Raw genomic sequence first — 12,223 nt, 5'->3', positions numbered from 1 at the left:
AGCCTCCCCGCTGCAGAAACAAAGCCGCTCATTGATTTCCGCTCCGGCGCCTCGGCAACTGTGGCATTTTGCTTGGACTTGGACTTCATTTGAAACTCTGTGGGTGTGAAAATATGTCAATCAGGTTGCCCTCTTGAGAAGGAGGCCTTTGCTGACAGGCCCAGAAATCTAACCTGCGTGATAAAATATCTTCCGCTAGACAGGTGGGGCCAACTTTGAGTCCTCAGAAACTCGGGGAAAATTCCAGCAGCGTGGAGTGGGCCAGAAGATTGAAACAGTTGAAAGTGGACCTCCATCCTTTCTTTCCACCAGCTCCAGTTTCGGGGGAAGAGGCAGGGGTCCTCATGTGACGGAGAGGGGAGGCTCCCAGGAGGCGAAGTCCATCTTCACCCTTTCCTGCTCCCGGTGGGCTCTCAGTGGCCCCTGGAACACTCCCCCAGGGGAGGGCTGGCACCTGGTCCCCAGGACCCATTCTAAAGGAACCCGCCCTCTCAGGAGTGAACTTGCAAGTGGAATTCCTCTGCTCTCTTAAACAGTATCCGATTAACACGCATTTGGGCAGAGCCCATGTGAAGGGTGGCTTGGGCAGGCCTCCAGGTGTGACCTCAGGTCCCCTGGGGCTCTCTTCACAGGTTCCTATCAGGATGGCATCTCAGCGCCTGGGTTCTAGGGACAGAAAGGCTGGTGAAGAAGGGAGCTGAGTACCATAACGGGGCTGAGGAGAGAACTGCGGGGCACTGAGTAAAGAAGTCCTGGGGTTTATTGGGAGGAAGGCTGTGGAATAAAGGGTTCAAATATAAGGGACATTATTCTTCAAGTCTGTGATTATGCCAGCAAGTCGTTCAGCCCAGAAGCCATCTGGATCTGAAGTAGCTTATGTAATTTGGTGTCTATATTTTTCTCCTAAATTGTTTTATCTCTTTGAAAAGCAATGAGGTCCTTCTTGTTTATCTGACAGAGTCACACCTCAAAAGCATCTGTTTCTTCATGTGTTTTCGAGAGAGCTGAGCTACCAGCAGTCTGGGTTAAGTGATAGGTACGATCGTGCCAAGGAAGGCTTGGGTGGTTGTCTCGCAGATACTGATGGTTGATTTTTTGAGGCAGCATGAGACTTTCTGGATGAAATCTGTCTGGGGTGTTCAGCCAGTTTTACTCTGAAAGGAGCAGCATTCACAGGTGTCTGCTGGTCCTGAGGGCACAGGCTTTTGTCTACCTTCTGGATTGGGCCCCTCACTGCTTCCTAAACTCTGACCACACTGATTTGCACTTTCCTCCACGATGATGCTGGCTCTCTGGACACTGCTCGGAAACTCTGTGGTCTTTCTTTACTTTTTGACTCAACTTCCAGGCCTCCTCCCAGTACCTGATCCAACCCCAACCTTTGTGTGTGCACCGAGTGGCCTGGGAGACTCCTACGGCAGGGTCCACAGAGGAGAGCGCTGGGCTCCTGTCCAGCAAAGCGAAGCTGTGCTTATGTGAGACCCGAACATCTGGCCATTAATCAGTTAGTGGAAATAATGGAGATACTTCCCTGGAGACAGAAAGAATAAATCTGCACACAAAACCAATTAATTAATTTTGCCATATAAGTAATGCTGTACGTTTTAGGGGGTAATGAATCTAACACCCAGAATAACTTGAGAGGTCTGTGTCTTTCTTCGTGTCATTTTTCTCTCCTGATATGCCTCTTCCTTTTCAAGAACCTACTGACCCTTCCAAGTCCTCTTGAGTCCCCCGCCCCCACCGCACCATGCAACCAGTCATCTGGACTGAGAAGTCCGTGGAGACAGAGGCAGGAGCTCCAAGCACATGGAGGTGCAGAAGCACGGGGCATCCCTAACATCCCTAATGATGAAGGTTGTGATGATTCACAGCACAATGGCCCTTGGTAAAACTCAAGTCTCTGGGCCTTTGCAAATACCTTGCATCAGCATCTTTCCTGCATGTGGGTCGGGAATCAGGTTCAGTCTCTCAGTGGCTCCTTCCTGGTGCTCTCTGGGGAAGCACCATGGCCTCTGGGTGTGTACACGTCCTTCTGGCCCCGCGGCAGGGGCTGCATTCGTTTGCTTTGTTTTCACTTGTGCAGTTTCTGCTCTCTCATCACGTCCCTAAACCATCTTCCTCCCAGTGTCCAGCGTGGCTTCTCCCAGCCTTCGGGAGATCCTCTGCGGCAGTGCCACGCCCGACACCCGCCCGCACCACACTCACTCCTCCCTGCTCAGCCCTCAGCTGGATATCCACCGGCTCCGGGTCTGATGCCTTTGTAATGCGCGTTCCTCACGCTCAGGGTAGAGAACTGTGCCCAGTGGTATTTTATGAAAATGGAGCCTCCGAGTCAAGGATGATGTCAGAGCTTCTTCTGGACAAGGGCTGCCGGCCATTGGTTGACCCATCAGTGTTCCACAGGCCCAAACACACTCCCTCTCTGCATCTTCTAATCTTCTTCTTCCTCTCTCTCCCGGGGTGTGATCTTGAAAAGTCTTCGCAGAAAAGACAGAATATAAGGCAAGTGCTTCCTGGTGCCCACTCACTGCCTCGTCCTCCCGTTCATTGCCTGCCTCTCTAAGTGGCACCCCCACCCCAGTGGGAACCTCAAGGTCAGTGGCCTCCACCCTTCTGCCCGTCAGCCCATGTCCAGTTGTGGCCCAGACTGGCAGCCTCCTTTACTGACCACCCACCTCTCCGCTGCCTGGACTCTTCCTTCATCCTTGGGTTAAATCCTGCTGCCCAGGGCCCCAGGCAGGTCGCCCTCCAACCCATGTGCCAGATTGTTTTCAGAATGATCTTTGTGAAGTGTGGATAGAATCAGAGCAGGCCCCAGCTAAGAGCTTTTCAGTGGCTCCTACTTCTCCAGGACCAAGCTCAGGCAGCACAGCCTCCGATCCCCTGTGGTCTGGCTCACCTTCTTCCTGGGTCCGAGTTTTTCTTCTGACTAAACTGCCCCTTTGTAGAGTGACGTGCGGCAGTGGAATAAGTGAGTCCACCCTCTCTTCACATCTCTGCCCTCTTCTGCCCTTTGTCCATCCTTCCTTCCATCTGGCAAACATCTCAGACTTGTAACTCGTCTTTACCATCAGCCTTCAGGCGGCCGTCCCGATCTCCTGGCGATGTGGACATGTCCCCATCCTGTCAGATCCTCCAGCATGGCTGTGGCTTCTGTCTCGCAGACTTGGAGACACATGCATTACCTTATTTTTAGCCCCCTAGCCTCAAATCAAGGCCTGGGGGCTCTATAGAGACACCAGAGGCCTGGCTGTGTCACCTTGCAGACTGGGACGCTGCTTTGATGGTGGAGCCCTAAGGGGGGCTGCACCGGCCTGGCCTGTCCTCCCAAGCGCTGGGGGAAGCGCATGTAGACTGTTCAGCTGGAGAAGCTAGGAGACTGCAACAGGAGGAGCTGGAGGCTTTCCCAGGAGCGGTCACTGGAGAAGGAGGATGAGGGAGAGGCCCCCACGTGCCAGAGAACCACAGGTTTTCCATAGGGCCCGCGTAACCCCTGCCTGCCAGAGGAAGTGAGTGCCCCCCACCTTTACCTGGGCGGGGGGTTTGCTCTGCCTTCACATCCCTGCCCTTCTGCCGGAGCCCTGGGGGAGTCCGGGAGGGAAGGAAGAGACCAGCCGCACCCCACCTACGGTGAGCTTCACGCAGCTGCAGGCCCGGGCTGGGGATACTGGGGGTGCGGTGGAAAGAGGATCTGTCATAGTAAGTGCATTTTGGAAGGGGTAGATCAGGACATTTTATGTACAGAAGTAAAGCAAGTCTTGTGGCTGGGGGCCCAGAGGACTTTGTATCATGTGTGGGGGCCAAGATAAGCCCTGAGGCCGTATTTACCCAGGAACCTGAGCGAGCAGGAGGTGACAGACACCCACAGATGTTTTAACCCCTCAGAGTATAATGTTTAGGGGAAAGCACAGTGCAGAAGAGGGTGTATAGTATGCTATGTTCTGTGGGAAAAGGGGGGAGAAAATACAAATACATATTTCTATTTCCTTCTGTTTACACAAAGAAACCCGGGAAGAATACATAGGAAACTAATGAAAGTGTTTATCCGAGGGAAGGGGTGGAAATGGGGCAGGAGGGGTGGGTGAGTAAACACCTTACACTTTTATCTTTTTACTTTGCTTTGATGCTGAACCATGTAGACATATTCCCTATTTGGAAACACACACATATTTGATCTTGGTGTGAATTGGGGCAATCCCCTCAAAAACCTTTTAGGCAGCATTTCTTAAAGTTAAGCAAGCCTCCTGCAATCCCCAACATTTCTGCTCCAGGTTTGTGTCCAAGAGGCATGAGTGCACAGGGCTGGAAGCAACCCAGATGTGCAGGAGCGTGGCTCAGTAAACCGTGTTCTTACAAGGAAATTCAATTTAGGAATAAAAAAGCACAAATGCTTAATGCATGCACCCACGTGGACAAATCCCAGACACACTAAATACAAGTCAGGCATAGGCATGTCCAGACTCTGTGATTCCACATGGGCCCGAGTGGGGTTCCACTGAGAAGCCCTGTAATAAAAGAGAGGACAAGGGGGGAACATTTTCAGGTTTCAAGGCGGTTACATGGGTGTAGAAATTCAGGGCAACACACCTACAATTCATGTACTTTAAGGTGTATGTTTTACCTCAATAAAAAAATAAAACAAAATAGTAGTGTTCTTGGGGTTGTGAACCCCACTCATGCTGTACAGCCTGGCAGACCCCTCTACCCCCTTGTTTATCTTTTTAACATTGTATTTCGAAATAATTACTGATGCACGGCAAGTTGCAAAGACGTATATTACAGTGAGGTCCTTTGCATAACACCAGTACAATATCGATACCGGGAAGCAGATGGCGACCACATCCTGGGGGACCTGCAGGGGACCACAGAGTTCTCACAGTCACCTCCTGGGGGGCCTGCAGGTGCGCCCCTGTGAGTGAGCAAGTCTGTGCGAGTCCGCGAGGTATGGAGCTTTAAGTAACTGCCCCACACCCCAGATCCATAACTTGGTCCCTAAGGCTTCCCCATCCCCCATCTACTCCTTCTTCCCCCGACCCCTGGCAACCAGGAGTCGGTTCTCCATCTCTGTAATTTTGTTATTTCAAGAGTGTTAGGTACATGTTAGCATAAATGTACTGTATGCTAAGACTGGCTCTTTGTTTCCACTCAGATTAGTTCCCTTCAGGTTCATAAGTAGTTTATTCCTTGTGAATGCTGGGTCGAACGCCAAGGTACGGATGAGCCACAGTTTGCTTAACTCACCCACCGAAGGACCTTTGTGTCATTTCCTGTTTTTGGCTATTGTGAATCAGCTGCTACAAATATGTGTGTGCAGATTCTATGTGAATGTAAGTCTTCCTTTCTCTGGGGTAAATGCCTAAGGGTGGGGTCATGTTGCAAGTCGGCTTCTGTTGTGTTTGAGCCATTATGCATATTTGGGTCTATAGGAATTTGAGGAGCCCACAGGTTCATAATTTTGCTCAAGCTGCTAGGGTGGGACTTGTATGTGTGACAGCGGCCTGGGTATCTATCTGTGATCCCTGCTGGGTGGTGAGCACCTAGAAAGGGAGGACACCTTTGCACGTGAACCTAGGCATTCCTAAAGCCGAATGTAGGGGCGACACTCAAGAATTGCTGTAGTACTAAGTAGGTGTCAGAGAACTGCCTCTCCCAGGTCAAGCCACAACCAAGAGGAATTGATTTCTGATCGGAATGCTTAAATGCAGGGAGTTTGCTTTGCATTGATTATCTCTTTAAAGACCCTGCTTCCAAATATAGTCACATTCTCAGGTACAGTGGATTGAAATGTGAACATAGGAATTTTTAGGAGACGCGATTTAATCTTTAATGCCTTGGCCTCCTCCTCCCACCACAAGAAGGACATCTGCTGGTTGTCAGGCCTAATTCTTATATGCTGACCCCCATTCCTGACACAACGGAAGTAATGACTGTATTGTGTCCCTGCTGTGCCATAGACCCTGTGTGGACCTACTAGACAAGGGAGCATTTTTCTTTGAGGAGGCCAGTTGACCTAGTTACCTCTGAATGGGACTTTTCTCTTATTTTATTTTATTTTTTAAAAATTATTTATTTATTTCTCTTTATTGATTTTAGAGGGAGAGGAATGGAGAGGGAGTGAGAGATAGAAACATTGATGAGAAAGAACATTGATTGACTGCCTCCTGTATGCCTCCCACCGGGGATTTGGCCCACAACGTGGGCATGTGCCCCTACCAGGAATTGAACTGGCGACCTCTTGGTGCATGGGTTGACGCTGAGCCACTGAGCCACACTGGCCAGGCTCTCTCTCTCTTATTTTTTTTTAAGTAATAAAAAAATCAAAACATTTATTAACTGCTTTTAAGTGATGTAGGAGGATTGTCAACAATCTGAATAATATAGAAAAGTACGGAAGAGAAGAATCACTTTCATTTACTAATTAAAGATAAATGCTAACACATATCATTTCCTTCCAGTACATATATTGGATTGTATTTTTTATTCCTACAGTTATACTACAATTTATAGTTTTAAAAACACTACAGCATTCATATCAGCAGAATTAGTTGTGAATTAATCCCATTTCTTAGTCTTATAGAAAGACCTGTGCCCAATAAACATAGAATAAACTACACAATTTCCATCTAGCTATGTACAAAATACCTTAAAAGGAAGGTTTCTATTTTCACTAGTGACACTGACTCCGTCTTCAATGGATGTCATTACTGTGATGTAGCCATTATCAATTTTGCAGAGTTGTACATTCCCTCCATTTTACAGATGAAAATACCAAGGTTGGGGAGGGATAAATGACTTGCCCAAGGTCACACAGTTAGGATAGCACGGTGCTGGGGTCAGAACATACTTTTTAGGCACTGCAAAGCCAAATTCCCTCCCATTGCCCACACTGCCATTGCCCACGACCAGTAGGGCTGCTGCATACCTTTCTGGATGTACGCAGTGAGAGAGGAAAGTAATATAACCATTTTGCATTTTTCACCAAACATCAAGTCACTGAGAAGGCTGCGACCCTTCATGTGCAACCCCAGTCTGTTTTCTGATGCTCCTCACATCTGCGCACACACTCCACGGGGGGTGCAGAGCAATGCACGGCCCACGACAGAGGCCCTGTAACCCGGGCATAGCAGCCAACCTCTGTGGCACGTGGTGCCAGCTAATTCTTTTCATTATTGTGAGTTCACTCATTTAAACAGAGCAAAATGACTACAAAGGAAAATAATATAAATCCATTTATGCCTACTTAAAAAAGAAAAACTTGGGGAGTTTTTATTTTATTTTACTTTTTTCTAACAGAACAGATGGTTGGTAACAATGGAATTAGTATTAACATATTTTGGAATGTCTGTCCAACAGCAGGGAAAATGGGTAGATGCACCGGGAAACAGAGAAGGGGTATATATTAAGAAACGCACATATTCCTTAACATACGGTCCCTTAGAAGACATATAAAATTAGGATAAGACAAGAAGATAATGGTTTTGTCCACAAGCTACCGAAGATCAAAATTTGGGGAAGAAACCAGAGGAAAACAGGCAGGAGGGCAGTGGCCGAGGGCCAGGGTCTTGAGTAAGAGGACAGGTTTGTCGCTGTCTCTGGGACTTGTTGGCTGTGTGGCCTGGGAGCGTTACTCTGCCTCTCAGCGATGAAGGAGCCAGTCATGCCAGATGGCAGAAGGCCCGCGGCCAGGAGCAGTCCACCCACAAGACCAGTGAGGGCCTCTCAGCTGTACGTGCGCGGAGAGGTCCCTGACCACCCAGCGCCAGCCCAGCGCACTGGAGCTGGTGTCTGGGGCAGATCCCTGTTCACCTAAGAAAATAGCTCACAAATGTGTCTTGGACAAAAAAGAGCTTGAATCTGATCAAGTCTCTAGCACTGTGCTGCCCTAGACCGGGCCTTTTTAAAGTATGCACACAATTCAATGACTTAAAGCTAATACTTAGTTCCTCGGCGCAGCAGCTCCAGTTCAAGTGCTCAAAGCTGGACGCAGCTAGTGGCTCCTGTACTAAACGGTGCTGACACAGAACTTTCCCATCAGGGTAGGAGGTTCTTTTGGACGGCATTGTTCTATAAAAAAATAATTTACAGTAAACCCAGGGGACAGAGAACTGTATGAGCACAATCAGCAAAATGGAAAATATGGGAACTTTTACACGACAAATGACTTAGTTTCTTTAGTAAATAAATAGCAAGAGTGTAAGGGAGGGAAGAAGAGTTATAGACAAAAAAAAAAAAAAAAAGTTGTAAGAAGCATATCGGCCACATGAAATGTGTAGATTTTGTTTGGATTTTGACTTGAAGAAAACAATTGATAAAAGGTATTTATGAGACAACTGGGAAATTTAGAACACTGACTGGATATTTGATATTACTGACTTTTGTCAATTTTTAAAAATTAAGAACAATTGTGGTAAACTACTCATAAGACACACTTTTCATTTTAACCATTGTAAGTATGTAGTTCAGCAGCATTAAATGCATTTATGTTATTATGCAGTCATCACCACCATCGACATCCAGAACCTGCTTCACCTTGCATAACTGAAACTCTGTCCTCATTAACTCCCCATTAACTCTGTTCTCTCATCGCTTGGCCACCACCATTCTACTTCCTGTCTTCATAAATTTGACCATGCTAGGTACTTCATATGAATAAGATCACATGGGATCTGTGCTTTTGTGATTGGCTTATTCCACTTAGCATGATGTCTTCACTGTAGCGTGTGTCAGAATTTTCTTTCTTTTTCAGGCTGAACTGTAGTCTGTTGTTTGTATATACCACATTTTGTTTATCCCTCCATCTGTTGATGAACACTTGGGTTATTTTCACCTTTTGGCTATTGTGAGTAATGCTGCTATAAACATGGGTGTACAACTATTTCTTCAAGATTCTTCTTTTAATTCTTTTGGGTATAAACCCAGAAGTGGAATTGCTGGATCATACAGTAGTTCTGTGTTTAATTTTTTGAGGACCATATTGTTTTCCTTAGTGGCTGCACTATTTTACATTTCTACCAATAGTGTACACAGGTTCCAATTTCTCCATATCTTCACCAATACTTGTTATTATTTATTTATTTTTCTTTATTGGTTTTAAGAGGGAGAGGAAGGGAGAGGGAGAGATAGAAACATTGATGCAAGATAGAAACATTGACCAGCTGCCTCCTGCACGCCCCCTGCTGGGACCAGACCCACAACCCCGGCATGTGTCCTGATCAGGATTTGAACTGGCCACCTCTTGGTGCATGGGTCGACACTCAACCACTGAGTCACACCGGCCTGGCTTGTTATTATTATTTTTAATGGCCATTCTAATGGGTATGATGTGGTATCTTATTGTAGTTTTGACCTGCATTTTCCTAATGGTAGTGATGGTATTAACCATTTGTATATCTTTTTCGGAGAAATATCTGTTCAAGTCCTTTGCCCATTTCTTTTAATCAGGTTTTACTGTAGAGTTGTAGTTCTGTATATTAACCCCTTATGAGACATATGATTTGTGAATATTTTCTCCCATCCATGGGTTGCCTTTTCACTGTGACGACAGTGTCCTGTGATGTACAGAAGTTTTAAGTTTTGATGTAGTCCCACGTATCTCTTTTTCTTCTTTCCTGTGCTTTTAGTGTCACATCCAGGAAGTCACTAATGACTTCTGTTCATTTCTAGGTGTAATAATAATATTGCTTATGTTTTTTAAAAGTCTATTTTTTAAGAAACACATACTAAAATATTAGTACAAATGAAGTGGCATTACATCTGGGATAAGCTTTCTAATAACCTAGCAGGGAAAAAAGTGGGAGGGGGGTCAGGTGATTGGCAAAATTTAATAATTATCCTGGGTGAGGGGCTCAGGGGGTTACTTATACCAGTCTGTCTACTTTAGGGTATGTTTACAATGTTCCACAGTAAAAAAAGTTGGAAAAAAACCTGGAAATACATGCTTTCTATAGCAGATACTGTTTCTGTACACAGGTCCCCAAAGTGCCAGGGTCATGGAGCAGGGCTGTCCCCAGTGCCAGCCCTCAAGGACGTGGGGCAAAAGGACCAGCCTGCACCCTTTCCTCAGCAGACTGTATTAATGGTCTCATCAAATCTTTCAAGGACCCAAGGAAGAGAACAAATCCGGCAACTCCGGGAAATGATGGGCTGGACCACCTTCCTCTTCTTCTGCTCTGGTCCCATCATCCTGATGAAGGAATTTTGAACCCCCCTTTTTTTAATGGTATTTATCTTTGGGCTGTTCAATGAACGGAGAGCAGTTGAAGTAGCAATGGCTTGGTGGGTACTGCATCCACCGCCCAACTTCCCCCCGCCTCCCTCAGTGGGAAACGAGACATCAGCTCAGCCCACTTGCTTCAGGAATATTCTGTAGCACAGTGATTACAAAAGGAAAAGTTAGGATTCACACACTATGCTTTCAAAGGCAGCAACAAGGACAATTGTACCATGTATTGAGTACTTATTATTTACCAGGTGTAGTTCATGGACCACTTCATTTAATTCATCTTCACAAGAACCCTATGATCATGCTCATTTTATAGAACAGGATACAAAGGCTTGGAAGAGTAAGTAATTTCTGCGAGATTACACAGCTGGTAAGTAGAGGTGAGATTCAAATCCAGGTTGTTTTGTTTTTTTTCCTAACCTTAGAAATCTATATAATGGATCATTAGCTTGCATTTACTTAGTTTTTAAGGGTGATTTGAATCTTTAAATTTTTAGATATAAAAATATACACTCTATATAGGCTTTTGGGGTTTTCCTGGCTAAGTTTTCATTCTCCTCTCATATTTCCCAAGTTAACATGGTTAATCTGTATCATGCACATCATGAAATACATATGTGACTACCCAGACCAGTCTTTCTAGATGCATCACACTACAAACGATCACTTCGAGGAGCTCACTGAGACCCCTGGGGACTGCAGAAATTAGCACCTGGTGGTCTTCAGATCACACACGCGCACAGCTGACGCATAAACACACCCAACCATGATAGAATATTACTTCCAGGGGAAGAAAGTGTATAGATTTTCTCACCAGTAACCTCCCAGAAAGAAAAAATTTCCTTTTAATTTGAACCTTCCACTCAGTTCTGCTAACTGAACACAGCTCAATGTCTACTCTGCAGAGAGTGAAATCAGGCCCCTTACGGCCAGTGGGGCAGGGCTTTGTGTTGGTGGCCGGTTTTCTTGAGTCTATATATTTTAATTCAATTTAACACATTTATAAAATAACAACTCTATGGATAAAATGTGAAACCACCATATACATACAATTTAAAGTACATTAATGATATAAAAAAGTACATTGTAAATACATTATGATTATTGGTTAAGATAAAGCAGAGACAGTGCTCATTTCACTGCAAAAGGTTTAATAAACAATTATATTGCAGTTATGTAGTCTCCTTAATGGTTTAGTAAACAGTAATAAAGTTATCAACAACTGGTCCAAACAAGACTTAAAAACACCTTGCAAATACTTTGTAATGTATTTTCTGTGTAAACTAGTTATGAAATACCAATCTTCTTAAAATATCAATACACATTAGCAATGCATTTACTCTCTGTTTTTAAACCTATCCTATTCTGTTCCCAAGAAAGCTCATTAAAGTCATTTGTAATCAGATGCACAACCTTTAAAACAAACGAGCTGAGAGTTGCTGTCTTTGGCATCAATCTGAAGTCTCATAATATGTTACATTTTCAGCCTTGTTTTGCTTTTGCCTGAATTGAAGCCAAAAAGCTTTCAAAAACCTGCGTTCACCAAAAACAGAGTAAACTGCCAAGGCCTAAATTGAATTCTAAAGATTATCTGCAGAGCTAGCCATTGTTAGCTTTTATTATCTTTGTTTGCTTAAAAAATGGATTTATTGTCTGAAATGTAGATTGCCTGTAGACTAACATTTTACAAATTTTACCCACTATACCAAAATGACATTTTTCTTACTTTCTAAGATTTTTAAAAATTAAATTATGTAGTTTTCTTTAGGATGCCAGTCACATTCCTATTTTTTTAAAAAAACACACGAATATTGGCTTTCATTAAAATTACCGACAAATCTAATTATATTGAGACTCATGGATTCTTTCCTAGCTCACTCTCTGAGGTCAAAGAATGGAAGTAGGAGGTGTAAGTCCAGCGCTTTCCTAGAAAAACACAGCAAGCCCATTGCTTCACCCTAATCGGCAGCACAGTGTCAGTGTAGACCCTGAATTTCT

Source organism: Molossus molossus, unplaced genomic scaffold, assembly GCF_014108415.1.
Source record: "Molossus molossus isolate mMolMol1 unplaced genomic scaffold, mMolMol1.p scaffold_m16_p_9, whole genome shotgun sequence".
Taxonomy (NCBI): Eukaryota; Metazoa; Chordata; class Mammalia; order Chiroptera; family Molossidae; genus Molossus; species Molossus molossus.
The sequence above is the reverse complement of the archived record's forward strand: the minus strand, read 5'-3'. Positions refer to the sequence as shown.